Source organism: Poecilia latipinna, unplaced genomic scaffold (genome assembly GCF_001443285.1).
Source record: "Poecilia latipinna isolate Pla-1442-1.1 unplaced genomic scaffold, P_latipinna-1.0 Scaffold286, whole genome shotgun sequence".
In the NCBI taxonomy this organism is placed as follows: Eukaryota; Metazoa; Chordata; class Actinopteri; order Cyprinodontiformes; family Poeciliidae; genus Poecilia; species Poecilia latipinna.
In genome coordinates this window covers 333,361-346,873 of record NW_015112902.1, presented here as the reverse complement: position 1 = coordinate 346,873, position 13,513 = coordinate 333,361, and the positions used below count along the sequence as shown (strand labels likewise).

The following is a 13,513-nucleotide window of genomic DNA, read 5'->3' as shown; positions in this document are numbered from 1 at the left end:
AAAAGTTTTTCTTAAGGGAAAAAAAACAAAAAAAATAAAGGGATGTGGTGGGGTTTCCCTGCTATACTTTTTTTTTTTTTTTTTTAATGTGCAAGCTAACCCCTCCCTGTACTTATTCAAGTTGATATAATATCCTGCCGGACACACACATTCGACCCTCTCTCTCTCTCACACACACACACACACACACGGCATAGCCATCAAGTGTCCGTGCAAATGTAGGTGTGAGGAACTATTTCAAGTCAGCAGTTCTGAGGTGTGAAAATTGCTCCTGCCCCCCAGGATATTTTTAATTTCCTATTAAATATCATTACACTCACATGATTATGCACAGGCACGCACACACACACACACACACACACACACTCTGGGTTGCTCTTTCCCTTTCTCTCTCTCTCTGTCTGTCAAAGACAAACTCACCAAGTTCACACTGCATGACTGACCAAGTGATTCTCATCCTTGTCCTCCCTTTCATTAGATAGGGAGCGATCTATTCTGGGATAGAACGGTAATTCTTTGTGGTTTGCTCAGCTGAAGAAACGTCTCCAATAGCAACTGAGACCTATGGCCTCCACCTGCCCTCCACCCCCCATGGTGTCCAACTGTCTTTCTCCTGGATTCTTCTTATGTCTCTTTTTAGTGTGCACCTGTTTTTTTTTTTTATTATTATTATTATTATTCTTTTTTTTTGTTATTATTATCATTTATTTTTGGCAGTGTGTGTTTACATGTAAAACAGGATAGAATGTAGCGCTCACAGATCTGTAAGAGAGCAAGAGCAAGAGATGAGCACGTCAGTGTCAGATGTGGACTTGTGAGACCGAAGAGAGGAGTGATGTGACTGTTATTGATCCTGCCTGGTAATTACAGCACGATTTATTACAAGAGGAACAGAGGGGTGGGGGGATGGAGACCGAATGTGGAGGTATCATATTTAGTTTGGGGTTGTAAGGCAGGTTTTAGGCGAGAGCGAACAAGGTCAGAGAGAGACAAAGATAGATCACTTTACCTCTCCCTCCCTTGAGTGTGATGTGATCCGATCCCTCCTGTGCTTTCTGACATCCTCTGTTTTTTTCCCCCCCCACCCCGCTGCACTTGTTCCTATTTTCTTTTTTATATATATTTATTTATTTAGATCCTCATGTGATAATATGGTGCCAACTGCGAAAACATGCGTTCCCTGCTGCATACATCCAGCTTCCACGTGTCTTTTTTGGCTGTCAGAAGCATCACTTGTAATCAGTGCTAAAGATGAAATGTTGATGTGATATGAAACGAAGGTGCGTGCTGTCACTCCAGCAGCAACAACCCTGCCGGCGTTTGTGGCTTGTAAAAAGTGTGGGAGCACAGGGTTGTTTACAGAGACGTGTGGGCGTCAAACATGATCTTGTGGGTACGCGTAGTGTGCCTTTATGTGTGTTTCTGTTTGTGCAGAGGCAATATTGTTCCCGAATATGTCAAAAAACTCTGTTCTTATTGGCGAACCACATCCTGTCTTTCAATGAGTCACAAAGAAAAACACGCTAAAACCAAAACATACCAGGTCTACTCATGTACGCTTCATTGCACTGTAGTCGCATTATGCCTTCCTTCCTGTGACCATTCACTGTTTTGTAATTACTTTTTAGCTGTGACCTGCAAGCACATTATTCCCAATTAAAGAAAGAAAGGCGAAAGTAGATTGTGGAGTTTGACTTTGAAAAAAAGTTATAAAAAGGTTTTAAGACTTCTGCACACACACACACACACACAGCAAAGCAAAAATAGGACATAGAACCTCAATATTCTTGGAAAAACTACATATGGATACACGTCAAGTGCAGCTGATTCCAACACTGTGACTTCAAAAGCCTGATGAATTTAGTTTGGTATACTACTGACAGAGTGAGAGTGAACATCATGGTGAGATCAAATGAGCTTCCTGGGTCTGCCAGAAGGAAGATGGTAGCAACTTATGAGTCTGGTAGGGGATTCAAAGAGGTCTTAAAAAATTTGAAATCACTCTACTCCATGAAAAATAGTCAACAAGTGGAGGACACTCAGAGTAACTGCCAACATGCTCAGGTCTGGCTGTAAAGCAAATTTAACTCTTGAGAGCAGCCCACAAGATGCTGATAAAAGTCCACACAGGCCCTAAGATGTCATCACTGGTCCTACAGTTGGCTCCTGTTACTTTTGACATGAAAGTGCAAACTTTTGATATGAAAGTGTAATTTTGCAGAATCAGAAAAAGACTGCAAAGGTTTAACTTTCAAGGGACGTGAATAAGGAGGAAACTAAGACTAAGGTTTGACATAGAATGTGAAGAAAGACCAGGACTTATGAAATAATACCGTCAGAAGCCCAGATCTTGATCTCATTAAGATGCTGTGGGGTGACTTACAATGCATACAGGGAGCCTTCCAAACTTTTCACAGCTGAATGTGGAAAGTGGAACAAACTATCCGATTGGTGATAAAGATTGGTAGATGATTACAAGAAGCTTCTCACTGAAGTTATTGTCGTTCAAGGGAGTAAGATTAGCTTAATGAAAAGCATGCTTGACACCTGCTTAATGGTATTTTAAAAGGTATCTCTAATTGAGCAAACAAGCCTCGTCAAAACACATTCTGACTTGAGTTTGACTGTTCAACTTTTTTTTTCTTTTTTTTTTTAGTATCAAGATAATTTTAATTTAAAAGTTGATTGACTCTACCAGTATCTGAGTATTGATCGTCATTGCATGTTTTAGCAGATCTGCAGTCCAAAATATATATCCAAACCAATACAGGGAAAACTCAGACACAAAATAAACCTTTCACAGCCACATCATCCAATCCAATAGACAGCCTGTGTGGTGATCTAAAGAGAGGAGAGTCTGCAAGCAATGTAGAGAGAGAAATGGTGAAAAGATACGAAAGATTCAGTGCTTTCCAAATTGCAAAAAGTGGTTGTCCTAATGGTTGACAACAGGGCCCACTAATACTCACAATTTCTCAAAATGTTATTTCTGAACATCGAGTTTCTCCATCTCCCGACTAAATGCACTCAACTTAAATACTCCTTTTTTCTACGTTTATCAGTGTGAGATTATACTTTTTGTATATGACAGAGGTGACAGCAGATTTTACCATGCCTATAAATAGATATAAAATTAAGTTCACATAAAACTTATATTCATAAACATCTAATGTGAAGGTATGGAAAAAAAAATAACACATGTGATTTTATTTTTAAACAGAGCATAGTTTGCCTTTGTATGTTGCTATGGAAATCTTGCCACTGGCAGCAATCCAGTAATAGAAAGATCCTGGTTGGGTTTATCTATATGCCGGATCCAAAAATGGAGAACGGCATACTTTTCTCCTTTGTTTCTGCATGCTTGTGTGCTGCAGTGCATGTACGTTTCTACGGCTTATCAACATAAAGGTACAATAATGATTGGTCAAAAAATGTTTCCCTATAATTTGCCGGGGGAATGTGGAGTGAGAGGTGTGTGGTGATGGCTACTTACTCACTTAGCCTGTGAGCTCTGAGGAGAACATCTATCAACATTTTCAGACTCGGAAAGAGGTCAGGAGTCATGAGATTGGTTTATTTCTTTCTCTCTTATAGAAACAAACACACACAAACAAAAATATCCAGTACATTTAGCAGGCAAAACATCCAAGCTGCAGGCGCATGTTGACATAGAGTGAAATATAACTTTTCTACGGAAGCAGGCAGAGAGCTGATGCATCTCATTGAACAATAGTCTGAGTAATTAGGGCAATTAGTGCGGACAGACAAGTATGGGACTTAGCTTGTGCCAAACGGAAAAATAAAACTGGATGTTGATAAAATCCATCCTTTTTATTATTTTTTTTAAGGAGTCATACCCACAAATCCGCAACACAGTTAAGTAAACTGCTTTGTGGAGCAGGTCTGTATTTTAAGCTGCATTTTCAATGCTGAGATTAAGGGACAGACGGATCTAAATATATGCATCAGAAGTCCACACAACAACAACAACAACAACAACTATAAAGCAATAGTTATGAGTCTGCAAACTCTCAACTCGACTCAACTGGGGACTGCAGCTCCAAAGAGGAACTTTATGGATAGTCATCCTCCCCCCGAATGGATTCCACTGGAGATTATAGGGTTTCTCAAACATGCATAAAAGAATCAAAGTAACACTCCACGTACGTTCTTTTGACGAGGGAATAACATTAAAGCATGATATAAAGCTAAACTAAAACAATACAATAGTTAGTGTGGTAGCATTTGGTATCTGCCAGCTAAAAGAAACTGAAAGAGATGGACAGACAGCATGCCAATTATTTGTAACAGTATGAGGATAATGCTATTAAGAAATCATTCTCTGGGATTTGAACCCATGACCTTATTGCTAAAAGGCAACAGTGCTACCAAGAGCCACCACCATTTAGCTATCCCCTGATCACTGATTCTTTAAACTATAATTTCAGCAACCATATATCACCTCGTCTCACAAACTGCATCCATCATTACTAATATAGTTTTAGGGACAAATGAAATCATAATTGTATTATGATATTTATTGAACTGCTCATCATATTCTAATCATATTTCCATTGAGTGTGTTTCCTGTAAAGTATTATAAATCATGGGCCCTGATCAAACCATACCTTAAAATTACTGCTAGAATGTACATTTTTTCAGCTCTCAAAATGGGTGTGACTTGATGCACACATGGGAGAAATGTCCTTTGTTCAGAAGGCAAAAAGTCAAGATCAACCAAAACCGCAAAAGTATGAAATGTGGAAGTGTTAAAATATGAGCCATTTTTCACTAATCAGACAAATGGGTTGTTGCGAAATGTTGAAGAGTTAAATTAATAATATGTATGTTTTTATCTTATTAGAGAATATTTATGCTGAGGTCTGAGCATGTAGCATATGCTGTATGTTCGTAAAAAGAAACAAAAATAAAAATGAAAAAAATATCTAATTTTGGCTAATCTTCGCACTCAGTTTCCTAAACCGAAGAAACAAAAAGCCAAACTGTGCACACACTTTGCTAAACTGAGGAATGAAACCTCCTTGATATCTCCTTTTAGTTTTTCTACTTGGCACTTCTGCTGCTCTGTAATCAAGTAAGTTAAAGTATCGCAATCTCTGCCAAAAAGGCGTTTAAGATCAACAATCTGCCCAGTTTTTTTTTTTTTTTTTTTTTTTTTTTTTTGTCTTGATTTTAATTAGGGTGCCTTGGGATGGACGCTGGCTGAATACCTGCCACCATGACTTCTGCCATCACATGATGCTAGGCGATGGTAATCTCTCCCAGTTTTTACACTCCAGATCCATCCAGTCTCTTTAGGCCTCACAGAGGGACCCGGCGCTCTACAGAGCCACCATTTAGCTCTCAGCGGGGCAAAGAGACGATCGGGGAATCAGTCGCGCCTCCTCTCTTATCTCTCACTTAACAAAAGCCTCTGATGAAGACAACAAGCGCTCTCCCTCACGCTCGCTCTCATTTATCTCCGTGCTCCTCTCTGTTTAGCAGTCAGAGAGCTAGTTGAACATGGCAGCTCTGACACTTTCCACATAGCGCTTTGTTGTGTCTGTTCTCACATGCGTCTCTGTGAGTGACTGCATCCTCGTGTGCACCGTTGTGAGTAAGAGATGACACATGTGCTTTCATGCTTTCTCTGCTCTCTCAGCAGTTCTTGCTGCGCGGTCTGCGGCTGAGAAGGTCGCTGTAATTACGCGAAACGTCAACACAAACATGCATGGGAAACGTATAGCTTACACTGAACCCTGCGTGCTGATGTCTGGTAATTCATATCTGGCTTATTGTTTGCTGCAGCCAGGACCAATGCTGGAGTGGCTCTTCTCTTGTCATGCAGAAGAAATGGGTGAACAGCCTCTCTAATTACACTTCACCCACTGACACTAATTTACATACAAACACAATTGCGCTCCAATCCAAACCTTCATTATCTCTGGATTCCATTCTGTAGGGCATGATATTTTGGCTGTTATATTTCATTCAAGCTTTGTTTCGCAACACGGCTGCTTAGTCATTCCACTAAGTGCGAGACACAAATTGTAGCCTTCCAAGTGATAGTACAATCTGAGAAAATGTGCAAATATCACAAACTAAGGAAATGACAACTATAAAGGGATGTGATCCCAAAAAAACAAAAAACAAAACCTCTTTAAGTTTTTGTTCTCATCATTTCTTATTCATCATATATGCAAACATTTTGACACCTGCTTCATTTGTTAACTAAGGCAACAAATTGATTTCCAAATTAGATAAATATTCTTTTACTATTTTATGTATCTTATTTGCACAAAGTCATTCTCATGCTCCTTAAACTTGTTCCAGATAAACTTTGATGTGTTTTCTTACTTTAGCAAAGTATTTGCTACTTTTGCGTATCAACTACTTTGTTACATATGTACACAAAGTAGTGCATACGTAAATGAACGCAAAAAATATATGTTGCTTTATTCTTTTTCTGTTTTTTTGTTTTAACAAACAAGGATCTTAAAAGTGGGGAATGAGTTGATATTCAGCTCTCCAGCAAAATTCGAGCACATTAGGAATAAAATGAGCTCTGAAAAAACTTCTAACCTCCATAATCAGAATCAGCTTTATTTGCAAGATTTGTTCACACAAACAAAAAATTTCACCCTATAGGTCCTGGAGAGAGGAAGGATCTTCCCTGATGATCCTTTCTGCAGACATAATTGTGTGTTGCAGAAGAATCTGTGCTCTTTTTGTGGATGATCTGCAGTTTGAGTTTGAGTTCTTTTATTTTGGAAGCGGCAGTTTGGCCATTTTGTTATCCAGACAGTGGACGTTAACCAGGTTGATTGAGGGCAAAGGTGAGTCCAGTTGCTGAAGTTTCACAAGCACGCCTGCCTGTTTACCTCATCGGACTCCTCTAAGTCCCACAGAAAGCTGCTGTGCTGCCACCAGTAAATTTGATGAAAAATGGAGAAAAAATGCCTAGAGAGTACAGACTGATGCTTAGGAGTTGCTGTCTATTTAAAGTGACCACAGAATGGTGGCAGAGGGCGTAATACCTTCTGCCTCAACGTGCTTTTAAAGGTTAATCAGTATAAAGTGCCATGACTTACCAAACCTCTCGGCATCTCTTTCATTCTGAAAATTGTAATTGTTGTTGCACACGAAGCCGGAACAGACTAATCAAAAAGTGTTTCAAGGAAACAATTACCCCAGTTCACTGTATAAATGAAAAATACCTGCTTTGAGAATGACTATGAGCAAGTCCCTGCTTGTATTTGAATTGCAAGAGAATGTGACATCGTTGCAAACTCAGTCCCCTCTTTCTTCTTTTCAAAAGAACAAAAATCAATATCTGTCACTGTGTGGTATGTTTAGCCCAGACATTCCCTTAATATGGAGAGCTTTTTATTTATGCTTCAAATGAAACTGGTTACACACAATAAAGTCAATGTTTTTCTAAAAAAAAAAAAAAAAATAAATCTAACATGCAATGTTTTAAAAATTATTGGGTGATCATTGCAAGTTATTTTGCTTGCTGTATTAACCAAACATATTTGTAATTATAATTTTCCCTGTGAAGAAGCAGCATAACAAAATCTTCAAAGATTTGATTTATTGAAGGGGATTGGTTCAAAGTTCTGTCATAAAGTCTTTATAAAAGTCATTAATTTTATCTTCAGTTTTGCAATCGAATTTTGTCATAAGTCTTCAAACGGAGCACCTAATTTAAAACAACCCTGTGCATCGATGAACACTGTAACTTTTGCCTTTGATGAACACAGAGGTATTTGGAAGGGAAGAAAAGCTGCTGGATAAAATGATTGATGATGGTTTGGTCGTGTATAGCAGTCAATGGCACAACGTCTGTAAAAATCTGATGAAAAAGAGAATGGCTTCAGTAGCAAAATCCCTTCACTATAAAAGCAGCTCAAAACCACAATGGATCACCTGGGGACACACAAGCTGAGGGCTATCACAGCCTACCAACCAGAATGTAATGTATATATATAAAAAAAACCTCTGGATAGATCTTAAAAAACAAGAGCATGCCTCACAGCCCAACAATCTCAAAGTAATTTGAAAGAAGAGAAGCCAGTCCCAGAAAGCACAGCTAGAGGACTCCTGTCTGGTCAGAAAATTTGTTCACAAACTATGATGTCTTATGCCTTTTGTAGATCAACTCTCAGGGTTCTTAAAACAGATCTCAAAAGTTTAGATATTTTCCAGATTCAGATTTCAAGAGCTTTGAATTACTCTTACGTTGTTTTTAACATGTAAATACAAATTTCACCACAAATTGACCACATATACTTCAAGGTCAGATGGACGGATGGAATTAAAAGATGCGGTGCACTTTTCCTAAATGTTAAGGGACTGTTTTGCAGGAGCACTCAAACACCACCTTTCCTCCTCATCATAATGGGTTAATTGTGTGTAAAATTTTGAGGAAAGAGATTATTTGAACTCAGTTCAAATTAATCTCTTTTCAACAAAAGGTTGAAAAAGTGAAGCGCTGTTGGTACTTCTCAGTTTCCAGTTTACTGTAAATGTTGCAGGAAATATTTTTCTTTGCTCTATTTTTCTTATTCATATTCATACCTGGAAAATATTTCTGTCAGATATACTTTTCAGCTAAATTTAGGATTCCAGATTCATCTTTTACCTCTCTTCACGGTGACAGAATTTGCTTGCTTTTGCATGGACCTCAATTACAAATCAGTCTGCCTCATTATTAGTGAGTACTTCAGTATATAAGACTACAATGGTGAGTCTCCCTTGGAGTCTATGCATTTTGTTTTTCACATACTGACTGGTGTTCACTCACTCACTCACACACACACACACACGCACACACACTAAATAAGCCCCATTGTAAAGCCATTATAATGTGAATGAGGGCTGCGCTAGCTCTACTGAGGTTTGTGTGAGTAAGAGTGTGTCAAAGCAAATGGGTTGGATAGATTGATGAACTGGCAGGGAGTAAAAGGAGAACACCTAATCAAGTTAAAACACTGAGTGACAAGCAGTAGCTCCTTGATCGGCACTCAAAAGAAAGACCTGATATGCAAAAAAAAAAAAAAAAAAAACAGAGACCATAAAAGGGAACATAGGAGAGTATTGAATGCTGGCCATTAAAATTGTTAAGCGTGCAAGTTTGAAAATGTAACATGCAATAAGCCTTGTGGATGAATTTTACAGTGTGAATTACTTTTTTGGGAACATATCCAATCTCAACATTAAGATTAAAACTCAACAGAATATGATTGTTCAATCAACCCCTATTCATGCAGGTTGCATTATGAACATGTTCACCAGCTTAGTGAAGGATGAGGCATGTTGCAAGGCGGGCTGTTTAAAAAGCTCCTGTGGCAGTGAAATAATTGAGTTCCACTTTTAGTTAGTTTAGCCACAGTCTTTAAGGCAGAACTTGGTGTCCAAATAATGGTAAGGCTGATGTGTTTGTATGAGTTTTATTATCACTATTCATTTAGTAAAATGTATTATCTGTCATATAATAGTTTCTTTGTTGAAGTACGAAGTTAAGTTTGTTCCCAACTTTAGCCAATATAGCAGTAGTGCCAATGCTGACGTCATGTAGACTCCAGTACAGAACGTTAAAGATGAAATATTTATATAGGTTGTGATATCATTGACTTTAGTAACTTTGTAGACATAAATGTTTAAGGCTCCATTAATGCAACAATTTAAGTTTGTATCCACTTTCATTTAGTTTAGGTGCAGTGCAAGTGCTAATGGGTCTTAACCCTGAGACAGTCATTGCTAATGACACAGCACACTTTAACCATGGCTGTCTGAAAAAAAGTTGGCTACTATTTTGAAATGTTCTATATGTTGATCACAAAGCCGTTTTTATTTTTATTTATTTTTTGTTCTTTTTGCAATGGAGGACACATTAAATAATTCCATTTCAGAAATGGGAAAGATGCCTGTTGGCAGAGGTGTCTGCTGTCATGAAGGAAAATCCTTCAAATTTGTTCTGGCACACCGATGAATACATCCTTAAGACTGTATTTTTATTAATCAGGAGTTATTGCAAATGATTGATCTGCGCTTGTAGCTCTTTTAAAAACATACAGGAGAAAAATGCTGCCATCTCTGCTTTTTGTGTACTTTGACTGATTACATCACAAGAAGCACAAAAACCTAGCATTAATAAATTATTGAGGATAGTCAATTTTTGAAAGCTTTCAACATCAATCCTGAAGCATTTAAATTAAGTTTGAGCTGGTAGGGGAACAAAATGGAACAATTTGTGAGGGGTTTATGGGTTATACAAAACATGTTCATTATATTTTTCTGTAAAATTTATTGTCAGATAAGATATCATTTTTGCTCAGTTCTGTCTCTTTTGAGCTCCTTTCAGAATGAGCTGTTTTAAGACGTCTGTCAATGTAAATCCAAATAAGATACAGCTGGCCACACCACCCAACTCATTTCTTACACTCAAAAGAAAGGCATGTATAAAATGCAGCCATTTTATACATGTAAAAATGTCTGCAAAAAGATGTACAGTTGTACAATTGTAGCTATATCTTTGACCCAGAGTCAGAAACGGAGGAAGCGGAGCCTCCTGCACAACCATCTAGGATGCAGCAGTGGTTTCTGAATGGTAAGTCAATGGCAAAACACTTGTCCTCCACCAGCCATTGTACAGCGCATACAGAGTTGGAGGGAAAGAAAAGTTACTGAAATGAATAAATAGACTGATGTGAACCCCCGTGGGTTGATAGGAGAGGGGCTGGGCTCGAATGGGGTTGCTAGGCAATGGGACAGGGCCTTTCTTGTGGCTTAATAGGTTTTTGAAACGGCTTGTTTCACAGACTTAAAAAAAAAGAACATTAACTTAATGCCAGAAAATGTCTGGATGATGTTTTTAAGTGCTTGTCCCGTTGAAAAGAAGAGACCCAAGTGGAAGTACAAAAACATGCAAAACGTGAAATTTGCATAATATGTATCCTTTAAGCTAGAGTTTGTCTGCAGTGGCATCCAAGCCATGATGAATGATGCTGTGGATGGAGACGCTGAGGCAAAGGGTGATAATTAACTGACAAATTAACTGGTACAAATCAATTTATCTTCTTGTTGGAATCCTATCTAATTAGTTTCCAAACACACATGCCACTTGTTCAATAAATAATCGCCATACAAATGGGTTCATTATATTATCTACCTGTCAATGATTTGATGGCAACAGGCACATTTTCTTAAACCCATGAACTTTTCTCGCATACAAATCAAATATTCTATGACATCCATGTAAAATACAAATTGCAAAATTGACGTTTATTTTTTTTACCCAAACATACATTTTTAAATTTGACTGCATAGAAAGGTCTGGCTGCTTTCAATGTAAAGTCAGAAACATTCTTCTGAAATGTCAACTTTAAAATTTTAACATCAGCTCTTGATTGTACAGATGCGTTATAGGCCTATATCTCTTTTCTTTTTTTTTTTTTATTAAAGGGAATCAATGTCTGTTGTGTTTATGTGAAGTTTAATACGTCAATATGAAGCAGAATAAGTAAAAGCTAAATATATGAGAAACTAAATAATTTGAGTAAAAGTATATTTAAAATGATTAGAATTAAACTTTTTTGATTAATTTAAATTTTTTTTTACATTTTCAGAATTTAAAAATGTTCATTTATACGCAGGGGAAGAAAATGGAATAAAAAAGTAATTAATAAATTCTGAACTGTGTGCAACAACCTCTACTTTTATGTTTATCGTTTTAATCTGTGCATCTAAGTTACCAAAGTTATTGTTTTTTTCAGTGCACAGATATATCCCAAATTGTTATATTAAAAAATATATATATTCTTTTTTGTATATGATTTTATCGTTTCTGATGGGCAAGATATTGATTTTTGTCTCTGTTTTGTTTTTTTTTCCTCCTGTTGCGTAAATTTGACGCGGAGAGCTTAAAGTTATTTTAAACAGCGAGAGGGAATCGGCGAGGGGCGCGATCAGCCCGCACCGGTGCGCATCCACATGTGACATCGCTCATCCGAGCAACACCAACTAACGGGCCGAGAGCTTTTACCCACCCCGTGATAGCTGATGCCCGAGAAAAGGGCTGTTTGTGTCAATCAACCCCTACCTCTCTCGCGTATCTCTCTCTCTATTCCTCCTCCCCCCTCTCTCCCCTCCACGTTTTCTCCCTCTATCGCCTCCGCTAGTCAGGCGCTTACAAACCAGCAGCCTTTACGCGCGGCAGCCAGTCGTCAGCGGGCAGCCGGATGCGTCGAGGCTCCGCCGCATGTCGAGCTGAGATTCACAAACAGATATCGTAGTATAGGGCGGGATAGCTAGCGGGGGTGGGGGGAAGAGAAACAGAAGTGTGATGAATGGGGGGGAGGAGAGAGGATCATTCCGACTGGACGACCCCGCTGCTTTTGTAGAGACGGGGAAGAAAGAGAGGAGGGAGGGAGCGAGAGATGGCACAACGCCTCAGCATCCAAAACACACGGGTGCACCACCGAGACTGGAGCCCCGGACCCATCACCGGCACCACCAGCAGCAGCAGCAGCAGCAGCAGCAGCAGCATCACGTTCACCGCTCCACCGCCTCGCTTCCTCCCGCACGGCAGCCGCTCAGCCCGGGTTAGAGGTAAGTGGGCGAGTCTGTGCAGGTTCCCGAACATTAACTACAACAGCGTGAAGCGGGACGGGAAACTGTTGAATTACGTGTTATTAGAGTTTTTGCATGAATTTGCTCCTGTTGGATTAGAAGGTGCATTAAATCAAATTATGCAAAGACGAAAAACAATGCGAGAGGAGAAAATGAAGTCAAACAGGGCTGTTTTCTTTTGCCTTTCCTTTGTTTACACTATGCGCGGCACCACTGAATTACTCGTGAAAACTGTAATATTAAGACAGTTAAATAACAAATTGCTAACTGATAGAAAAGAACAAAAGATGATATTTTATCTTTTTTTAGTTTAAGCAACTAAAGTTGTTAATCTGAGGGTAAAACTTCCACGTGAAGTCGTTTTTTCAACCGTTGCGAGCGCCCTCTTGTGTCTTAGCGAGAAAGCCTAGTTGTACCTTTTATTAACGTGTTAAATCAGTCTTCCATTCAGTCAGAGCTCCAACCACCAGCTTCCATAAAACGCCTCCTCTCTTGCCTAAAGCACCGTTTATTCCTAAAGAGTTCAGAGCGTCTCTTTCATCGCCCGTCTCCTTTTTTTTTCCTGAATCTCAGACAGGAGATTCTGACAGTTTGATAACCTTGAATTAAAATTGTAAGCATTTTAGGTATTTCAGCCAGATGACTTCCAGTGTGCAGCAAAAAAATTGGAGAAGAGTCAGCGCTGCACTACTCCATACAGCCGAAGACACATGAGTTTTCTTTCGTACGTAAATAAAAGGACTTTGAACGTGAAAGAAGGGTGTGTGGGAAAATCTTATTGGTTTTGAACATTTTTGTAACTGTGGTATACTTTGATACCTATAGCTGATGTGTGATATGTAACAAGATGTTTTTGGAGGGGAGAGTATTTTCATGAAAG

At 38.7% G+C, this 13,513-nt stretch overlaps 1 protein-coding gene across 1 annotated transcript in view; it reads left to right on the top strand.

Annotated features, from left to right (window-relative positions):
* The first annotated feature begins 12,163 nt into the window (after positions 1-12,163).
* ndst3 (N-deacetylase/N-sulfotransferase (heparan glucosaminyl) 3) overlaps positions 12,164-13,513 on the top strand; it is a 59,392-nt gene continuing 58,042 nt past the window's right edge. Inside the window, exon 1 of the mRNA XM_015034057.1 lies at positions 12,164-12,612. The gene's annotated coding sequence lies outside the window, so the exon portion shown is untranslated. The remainder of the gene's footprint in view (positions 12,613-13,513) is intronic.